General features: G+C 38.3%; 1 pseudogene; it reads right to left on the reverse strand.

The window, feature by feature from the left end:
* Nucleotides 1-9,359: 9,359 nt before the first annotated feature.
* Nucleotides 9,360-9,515, reverse strand: LOC115072536 (annotated as a pseudogene).
* Nucleotides 9,516-10,221: the final 706 nt, after the last annotated feature.

Below are 10,221 nucleotides of genomic sequence, written 5' to 3' on the forward strand. Positions count from 1 at the left end.
AACCTCACTTAATTTTATGTCTTATAGGGTTTATAAGGAGTACAATATTGTATAACTGTATTAATTCAACTGTAAACCTAATAATTTACAGCCAGTTTTGAAAGAGAAGCATCTGAACTCTGGAAATTGTTATTGAATATGTCAATGCTGATGTAATGAAATGCCTCTTCTAATCATATGATTGTGAAATAAATAATTGAAATAAAACTGAAAATCAGTGAGCTAGGTATGGTGGCTCACACCTTTAATCCTGGAACTAGGGAGGGAGAGGCAGGCCAATCTTTGTGAGATCAAGGCAAGCCTGGTCAACAAAGTGAGTTCCACACCAGCTGGGGCTACAGGGAGGCCCTATCTCCAAAAGACCCCCAAAACCACAAACAAAAGAACCCTCAAAATCAGTTCTTTTGAAACTAAAACAATCTAATGATACCAGTGTGTCTCAGTGGCAGACACAGTGTACAGAGGGTCATAAGTAAGGACAACAAAAAAGGCTGCCTCTGTCTAATTAAAGGGATAGTTGTGGGGCTGGACTACTCTTACAAACAAGCAGAGTTTGGCTCCCCAGCACCCACAACATGCAGCCCACATCCGTCTCTAATCCCAGCTCTAGAATCCAACACTGTGTGATATCTTCCATGGGAATACCCCCTCCCCACAACACAAATTAATTAATTAATTAAATCTCAAGAAAAATAAATCGTAAGAAAAAAAAAAAAAAAAACAGGTTGTAGAGACAAACCCTCTGCTGTAAGAATCAATGCTCTAGGAATGACCCTGGTACTGTTGGTACTTTGGTTCTCCAGAGACTCAGGGAGGGGATTTCAACTTCAAAAAAAGGGGGATTGAGGATAACTATGAACTAAAACAAAGTATAATGACTCATGCATGTGAAAATGCACATAGTTTTTAGATGTTAAATTTTAAAAAGAATTTTAAATGTTTAAAACTTCATTTTTTATCCAAATATGACTTTATTATAAGACCAGGAGAAATAAAAATTTAAGGTTAGCCTGTACTATATAAGGATGGCACTGTCTCAAAAAAAATAAAGCTACTCATTCTGTTTGCAGAATGTAATTGTGCACACAATCCCTGTACACAGGATTTGAGAGGGAGGAGGAGCTCAAGTTTAAAACAATCTTAAGGCAATATAGCAAGATCTTCTAAAAAAAATTTTAAATACTTTCTTTTTTACAGGAGTGATGGTATACTTCTGTAATCTTCGTACTTGGGAGGATAATTGTTGAGTACCAGCTCAACCAAGGCTATATACCCAGACTCCATAAAAAAAGAACAAACCAGACAAAAGGCTAATAACTGAAAGCAAATATCAGGTTGTTCTCACTAATTTTAGTCCTCAGAGTTTTTAGAAAGATCCAAGTTTTTCTTTTGCTTTCCTTGAATGCACAGGTGACATGCAGCAGAAACATGGGTATAAATAGATGGTGTTGCGAATCTAAAATATCTGTACAGGGTGGGAACAGAAGCGCTTGCCTATAGCATGTATCTCAGCATTCAGGATGCTGAAAAACAGGAGCCTCCCTTAAAGCTCAAGTGTTTAGGGCCATTCTGAGGTATGTAATGAGATCCTGACCCAAAAGTCAAGCATATGGGTCTAAAGAGATGACTCAGAGGTTAAGAGCACTGGCTGCTCTTGCAGAAACCCAGATTGAAATCCCAGCACCCATATGGCAGCTAACAACTGTCCCTAACTCCAGTTCCATGGGATCTGACGCCCTCTTCTGACCTCCTGGGGGCACTGCATGACACGAGTACACTAACATACAGGTAGGCAAAACCCTCGCACATAATTTTTTTTTTAAATCCTAAGTAATTTGTTTAATTAAAAGAAAACTAATAATCAGATATATAGAGATTAGAAACGCATGTGCAAACATCTTAATGTCAATTGCATTAAAAATGAATTTTTCTGTATGAAACTGGGTATTTTAATAATGAAATGGAGATCTTTTTTAAAGGTTAAAACCTCATTTAATTTTATGTCTTATAGGGTTTATACTGAGTGCAACATTGTATAACTATTAATTCAACTGTAAACCTAAAAATTTACAGCCAATTTTGAGACACATCTTAGCTTCAACTGTAAACCTAAAAATTTGCAGCCAATTTTGAAAGAGATGCATCTTAGCTTTGGAAATTGTTATTGACTATGTCAATGCTGTTGTAATGAAATGCTTCTTCTAAGTACATGGTTATTAAATAAACAATTTTTTTAAAAACTTTAAAAAAATCCTAAAAAAAAAATCATCTTTTATGATGATCTTCTCTTATCCACTCCAAATACTCAAAAACATAGATTTATCCATTACTTTGATAAGTGAAATATTACTAAGCCATATTAACATTGTACTTGAATGAGTAATCATCCTGATTCTTAACACTAGTTTTAAAAGCCAACTGGGAAGGCAAAGGCAGGCAGATCTCTGTGAGATTGAGGTCAGTGTTGTCTACATAGTGAGTTCCAGGACAACTGGGGTTCCAGGGAGACCCTGTCTCAAATAAATAAATAATAATAAATAAACAAACAGATAACAAACAAACTAATTAATTAATTAAAAACCTGGACTGAATCTGAACTCTCAGAGTTTCTTCCTTCAGACCTTCAGGGAGTTATACTCCTGAGCTCGGCCTCATCCATTCTTTATTCATATGGTTTTTCCAGGATTAGTTGGGGAAATAAATAAAAACTTGAATCATGCTAATCTCAGCAGAGAACCTTTCCCCTTGATCCCTAGGCTTAGAACACCTCTTACTCACCATGCCATGCATAGTCCTCTATTATTCTGTTTTCAGTTAGGACAGGAACATGGCTCACTGCTTACAGCCTTTCCATCCCTAATTCAAGCACATCCACCTTTATTCACTATCTTAGGTGGAAGGCAGAATGGAGTCTAGAGGGATCCAGTTCAGGTGTCGAAGTCACAAGAGCACATGGTTCATAGAGCTTGTCTGTATTATAAACAGTAGATTTTGGGGTGCAAGGTCCAGTAAAAGTCCTTAGTCCATATTCTATCCCTTTTGTAACTCATTCCTAAAGATAAGAAAGTAAAAACCTCTCATATATACTCATACATATATCATATTATTCAAATCCATATACAGGAGAGAGGGATGGACAGAGAAGCTCTCAACTCCCTCTAACAATCTCTTATTATATTAATGATGGTTTAGTTCTTATTAGAGTAGGTGGCAATGGTGTGGTTTCCAGTCCTGAATTAAGCTGTGCATGTAGGCATCTGCCTGTCTACCTGTTGACATAACCTGGAAGCCAACCTCATGCTATTTTCCTGTTGTAGATTGTGTGTTGTGTTGTAGTTGAAAAATTAGTGATGAGTATCATAATAAATTCAGGTTTCCTTTCTAATGATTAAGAACTTAAGAGGTTCGTGATGCATCATGAGGAAAAGTAAGGCTACCAGGATTGCTAAACAGCATGAAATTGATCAATGTGATGATCAACCAAGAAAAGAAACATCAATTATTTTTATGACACTTTTCAATTATTTACCTTTTAAATGTCTCTCAGAACAATGGTAAATTTTTATTCTACACCTCCAAGACTTTATTACCAACAGAAATGGACAAGTAAAGTTGAATCAATAACTTGTAGACAAGGTTGTCTTCTGGTTAGGGAACGTTTTCTTCCCTCTCAGTACACATGATTCTGAGACTTGCTTTGCCTTACTCAAGGGAAAAATTCATTGTTTATTCCAGAAACAAATACAATTTGATGGTTGGGGACAGATGTCTGTAGTTATTGCATGTCAGAATTTTACAGGACCTCTAGGCTCTCAAAGCACAGCTAATGAAAATTTGCCCATTTTAACATAATATAAAAAGGACTGAAGTTATCAGGTATTACATAAATACAAGAGCATGTTAATAACTTTCTACTGCACATGCCTGCCACATGCTTGTAAATACAGATGCATTTTCTACAAGAGAATGAATTCAGTGGCTGGAGAGATGGCTCGACAGTTAAGAGCACTCACTGTTCTTGCAGAGGACCAGGATTGGGTTCTGAACGCAAATAAATGGGCTAACGAACTTCCTTACTCCAGTCTCAGGGGATCTGGAGCCCTCTTCTGGCTTCTATAGGCACTGCATGCAGTGCCACATACAATCAAGCAAAACCCTCATACATATTAAATAAAATATCTTTTCAAGGAGAACTAACTCAGAATCAAAAGCCATACTTTCTTTTTATGTAATTTTATTTGATTCATCATGTGTGTATGTGAGTGAGTGCGTGCATGTGTGTGTTTGTGTGTGTATGTGAGTGTGCACATGCACACGCCAGGCATGTAGATGTCAGAGGACATCTGAGATTTGGCTCTTTCCTTCCATATAGTCTAAGCAGTGTTTCTCTTGTTCCTGTCTGCTGTATACTCCATTATAGCTAGTTCACGAGATGCTGTGAGATTCTCCTGTTTTCAACTTCGCATCTCCCCATAGAAGTACTGGGATTAAGGAAATGTACCACCACAATTTGTTCTTGGATTCCAGGGATCAAACTCAGGTGGTCAGGTTCATTTGACAAGCAATTTTAACTATTGAATTATCTTACCAGCCCCATAAATTCTTTATCACTATATATTTTATTGCTTAGAAAAAACATTAAAACAAGAAATCACTTCCATAAAATATTCTCTAAATATTTGGAAAATACAAAATAGTAGGAACAAAGATGTGGTTTATTCCCACTTTTCAGAGTATATCTCTGTTTATTTCCATGATCTATTTTCTAGAGTGCTTTCTTTCTTCAATATTTCTTCTCTCACTCATATTATGCTGGTTCAAATCTGACAAGTAAGCGTAGACACTAATGCAGCTAGGATTTTCTTTCCCTTCCTGTGGGGTGCTAACATTCTTAACTAATCTACAGTTTGTGGAAGAACATTTCTAGGGGGATGTTAGTGGCTGCTTTTCTCTATCTGACTTAACTGTGAAGAAAGAAGGGTTTAGGCAAGGCAGCCACAATGAACAAGTGGTGAACATACTTATTGGTATTTTGTCTTCGAAGAGATCACAAAGTCTGTTTACATTAAAGCTGATTTGAACAGATGGTTCCCTGAGATTTGATACAAAGTGAATTTGATTATTCACCAAAGCACAGATTTAAACAGACCAAGGTGAGACATAACTGGACCAGTTGGCTTCGTTTAGCAATAGCAAATGCTTACATATCATGCTTGTAAACTTTACCCCGACATCTAGAAAACACCTTTCAAACATCTGCAACTCTTCCAAAAGAAACCAGAGCAAGGAGGTCTCTGATCAAAGATGCAAGTTTCACTTGACTGTGGGAAACTCACTTTGAGGACACATGCTACCATCCATCCACAGGCAGCATCAAAGGCAGGTCAAATCATCATGGACTGACTCTGAAAGGGAATTGAAATGAGCAAATTTGATTAAGCACTATGGATAGTAAATGATTAAAAAGTCGCTCTATGCTTCAGTGAACTTAGCAATGAAAGCTTAGCAACAAACAGCACAGAAGCTCCTGGTGTCTTCCCTGCAGAACTTGCTCCACCTTTCAGTGTAAAACGTCCTAAAGCTCTTCATTTCATACAAAGTAAAGAGCGATGTTCTCAGAAAGAAACAGAATGTCTTTTCCAACCAGTTCCTCTTCCTCTCAGACGTCTTATAGCCTGCATTGACGTTTACAACATTTGCAGTCTTTGTGTATAGAGCACGCAGTCCTTCTATGCTGTTTTGCTTCACCTCTATGGCAAGATGGAGTTCAGTTGTCACTACCTCTCAGAAGCCTGACTGGCTCTGCTCACAACGTGAATTCAGACATTGACCATACCAGACCTTCTCTACTACCTGTGTACCCTTGCCCATCACAGTATGAGAATGTTGGCCCACTTCCGTTCACTTCTTCTCTTGTTTATGCCCTGCAGCCAGATGGGGTCCTTTTCCCCATGGACAAGATGCAGGAAACTGCAGCCATCCCATAGTTCAAGTCCAGTTCACTGTCTTTCCTTTTTTTAAATTAAAGCTTCATTGAAATAGAGCCATACAAATTTGTTTAGACATTGTCTTTCACGGTGCAATGAATTCTAAAAGACCGAAAATGCTGAACTTATTCACTGTTGAGCTATTTCCTAAAAAAATGCTTTCTAATGTCTAGATGATATAAAATGTGGGAAAGCCTGTGCAGCAGACTCTAGCATTTTCTTACAGTATTGTAGGGAAGTAGATCTCTAGCTGAAATCACATACTGCTTAGCTTTGTTCCCTGTAGTTTTTTTTTGGGGGGGGGTACTAGCCAGAATATACCCAAAGACGCCTAGAAGGTGATGAGATTTCTGGTCCAAACTGAACAGGAAAATCAGGAAACAAAACAAGACAGAGGAGAGTAGTTGACACATGGCCACTGATGTCTGCAAAGGATCATGTGTGATATCACACCTGATGGTGTGGTGGTCCAAGTGGCTAAGATGACTGGACATGAAAATGATACATGGAAAAACCAGGTCGTGTGTAAGGTTCCTAATCTCTTTTTTATAAATTTTTAGAAACTATTTTATTTATTATTTTTATTTTATGTGTATGAGTGTGTTGCCTGCATGTAGGTAAGTGTACCTGTGTCATTCAATGCCTGAGGAGGACAGAAGAGGCCATGGGATCCCCTGGAACTGGAGTTACGGACAGTTGTTAGTTGCCATGTGGGTGCTGGGATTTACAACTTGGGTCTTCTGTAAGAACAACCAATGTTCTTAACCACTGAGCCATCTCTCCAGCCTCGGTTCTTAGTCTCTTTGATAAAAGAATTTAAGAATGGACTCAATCAGAAGCTCGAGTACAATTTTAGTAGAGTTTCGAGAAGAAAACCTCCAGGGCAAACAAGCTATAAGTCTTAATGGTTACCCTCATGAGAAAAGGAAAAGGAAGCCATGTTTCAATCTGATGGAGGTCAAACATGGCGACTAGAAGCCATGTGGTGCAAAAGGAAGTTTTAAGAAAAAATGAGAAAGGATAAAGTATTAGAGAAACCCAATATTTTAGGGAAAGCATGATTAGAAAAGAGATAGAAAAGAAAATGAGATTTAGAAAATAGGAAGACTTGTGGAAAGCAACTTGTCTGTGGGTGGCCCAGTAAGTGACTGACCCCAGTGGAGGGAATTCTGGGTAAGAAGAGGTCTCCATCATAACACACTAGCTATTTTGTCTTTCTCTTTAGCATGTCTAGGGGTGCTGCTTTGAGAGGAGATTGACCTGACAAAACTGGAGTGTTGGGTCTTCACCCAAGCCAGATATTTCATCTCTTACCCAGCAGTTTTCTCTGAATTTAGGAGCCTTTACTGCTACTAGGGGAAAAAATGGCTGTAAGATAAATATTAGAGCATTAAGTGGCAAGGGGATCTGCGAGAGACAGATGGAAGTCTCTGAGAGTAGAGAGATTGAGTTTTATTGTACCAAATGTTCATACTCACCCTGAGAACACACAAGTTCATAGACTGACTTGATTAGTAAATGTGAGCCTGCTCTTTTCCTTGGAAAATTGGTATCATAATGAGCTGAAAATAGCCATGTTACCAAAAATGGAGACTCAACCATGGTTTGACAACATCAAAAACCTCTCCCTGTGTCTGAGATTCTAATTAGAAGCAGAAAATTTCAGAATGTCCTCTCTCATAACCTGTACCCTCATGTTTGTCTTCCAAACACAAAGCCAGATTCAAAATAGTGTGTTAAGATTCAAGAAAGAGCCTGAACCTCCTTAAATATGCTTCTCGTAGTATCTTGAACACATTTGGGAATGCTGAATCTCAGATTCACCTTCAACATTTCCTAATTCTCCAACTGCAGCCTGAGATTGAACAATGGCACCTGTGGCACTATGAAAGCTAGTCAACATGGAGGAAGATTACAGTTCGGTTACAGCTTGATTTCTGTATATGTTGCAACCAAGATATGCAGGGGTCTAGCAACGCAATCTTATTGTCTAGTTCTGGAGGGCGATCAAGAATAATTGCAAAAGCCTGTATCATGAGGGAGTACTCTAAGTCCTCCTCCTCATCAGCTCATAAGGCGATATCCCCTACATGGCTTAGAGATTGCTGTTTAATAACCCATGGCTTCTGAAGCACCATAATCAACCATGCCAGCTATCTTCCTTCTGACTTTAACATATTTTTAATCAACTTACAAATGAGCAGGTTTCCATGTGGTTTTTCACATATCCTTCTTTGGGTAACCCTTCTTCTCAGCCCCAGTGTCTCCCCCATCTTCTCATTCCCATCACTGCTTAAAACTGTCCACTCCCAGTAGTCTACCACTCTACCTTTATATCACGTTTGTTCCACTGCTCCCATCTCCCTTATGACAGCTCCCAATGGCCGTTTCCTAGTTCTTTAGCTTCTAAAAGTGGCCTATCTTAGTCTCTAAAGAGCACACTAAATGGACTCTCTCTCTCTCTCTATATATATATATATATGTATGTATATATTTTTGTACTTATGTATGTATGTATAATCTATGAAGAGGCCATTAAATTAGGAAGGATTTGGATATGGAAAGAGCGAGAGGGGTGAGGGAGGGAGGGAATGATGTAAACACCACAATCATATATGAAATTAACATTTTTTAATTTCAAAGCTAGGATCCACATATGTACATAACAGATGGTGTTTGTCACTCTGAATCTGGGTTACCTCAGCTAGTATAATTTTCCCAGCACCATCCGTTTACCTTTAAATTTCATCCTTTTATTCTTTACAGCTGAAGAATTAAATGCATCACAATTTGGGTTAGTTTGTTCCATTTTTTCCCAAAAAGTGCTAACGAATTCAAGCCTGACTAGCATGATATTATCATTACTATCCAAATATATTGTAGACAACATAAATACATAATGAATCTGTTCTTAAATTCAGATCACTTGTCATTCTTTGCAAAAGGATCCAAGACCCAAATGATACCAAGCCTTGCGGACTGGCAATCCCCCTTTCTTCTTTTCAGAGTGAAATTTGAGGGTAAACATGCTGTGCATTGTTCACTTGAATTTATCTTAATTTTAAAGTGTGCTTCTGACCCAAATCTGCTTATTTGGAATTTTCAGATTTTCTTGAGTTAAGTTCAATGCACGCTAGAAGTAAATGAGAAAATTATCCAGACACTAGAAAATCTAACGAATTATTAACAGAAGTCTGTTTTAAGACTCTGTGTATAAGCTGTTTTAATTACCTTTTATTTTTAAATTGGAAGTTAAGATAAATATGACATAGCTCTAATTCTGTTACTGAATGTGATAGACTACATGGCTATATTGTCAAACGCTTCACATATCTTCCTAGATCCTGTATAATATAAGCTGCGCTCCATCTAACAGGTTTCTCCAAAGCTTTGCTTATGTAAGGTGCAGCTAGAACTCCAGAATTGGAAAGAAGCTCTTAATGATAAATGTGTGAACTTCAGTTTGATAAAATATTCTGATAAGAACAGATACTACACTTGATCTTAGCCAAAAGGCCGAGAAGCGATATTCTGAAACGTCATTAACAAACACCGTTTTTGGTGAATCTATGTAGACTTATTCCAGACTATAAATTTGTTGGAATGAGCAGCAGTATGCACTTAGCCAAATTCAAAATGTCAGCGTTAGAAGTGCGGACACTCTCCTTCCCCCCCGCGCCGCGTCTCTCCCCCCCTTCTTCGCCTTCCTCCAGCTCCTCCTTCCTCTTTCTCCTCTTCTTCCTCCTCCTCCTCCTCTGTCTCCTCTTAGTCCTCCTTGTCCTCCCCCTTGTCCTCCTCCTCCTGCCCCTCCTCCCCCTCCTCTTCCTTCTCCCCACATCATCCTCTCCTCCTCTTTCTCTTTTCCCTCCTCCTTCTATGAGAATTTGATCCAGGCTTGTAAATGGCATTAAAGTAATAAAAATCTGCAAACAGAACTGAAATTTTGATCAATATTGAATATCCAGAACAATTTCCTAGAATCCTTGATATGGATAAGAAGAAAGATTTGAAATGTGCCCCACTCAGAAAACAGCAGCAAAAGGATGAGAGATGCTGCTCTCACAATGCCCTCAGCCTATTCACTCACTCTGGGAGAAGAAAACCAATGGAGGTTTGTATCTTCTCCAGCCCAACGTCTTGAGTATAACCTATCTCGAATGCTTTTCTTAAAAATAAAACAAAGTACCATGATCAAAGTTAGTCTTGAACTACTATGTAGTTAAGATTGTTTTTA

This window comes from Nannospalax galili, unplaced genomic scaffold, assembly GCF_000622305.1.
Source record: "Nannospalax galili isolate Female #2095 unplaced genomic scaffold, S.galili_v1.0 scaffold402, whole genome shotgun sequence".
NCBI classification, from domain to species: domain Eukaryota; kingdom Metazoa; phylum Chordata; class Mammalia; order Rodentia; family Spalacidae; genus Nannospalax; species Nannospalax galili.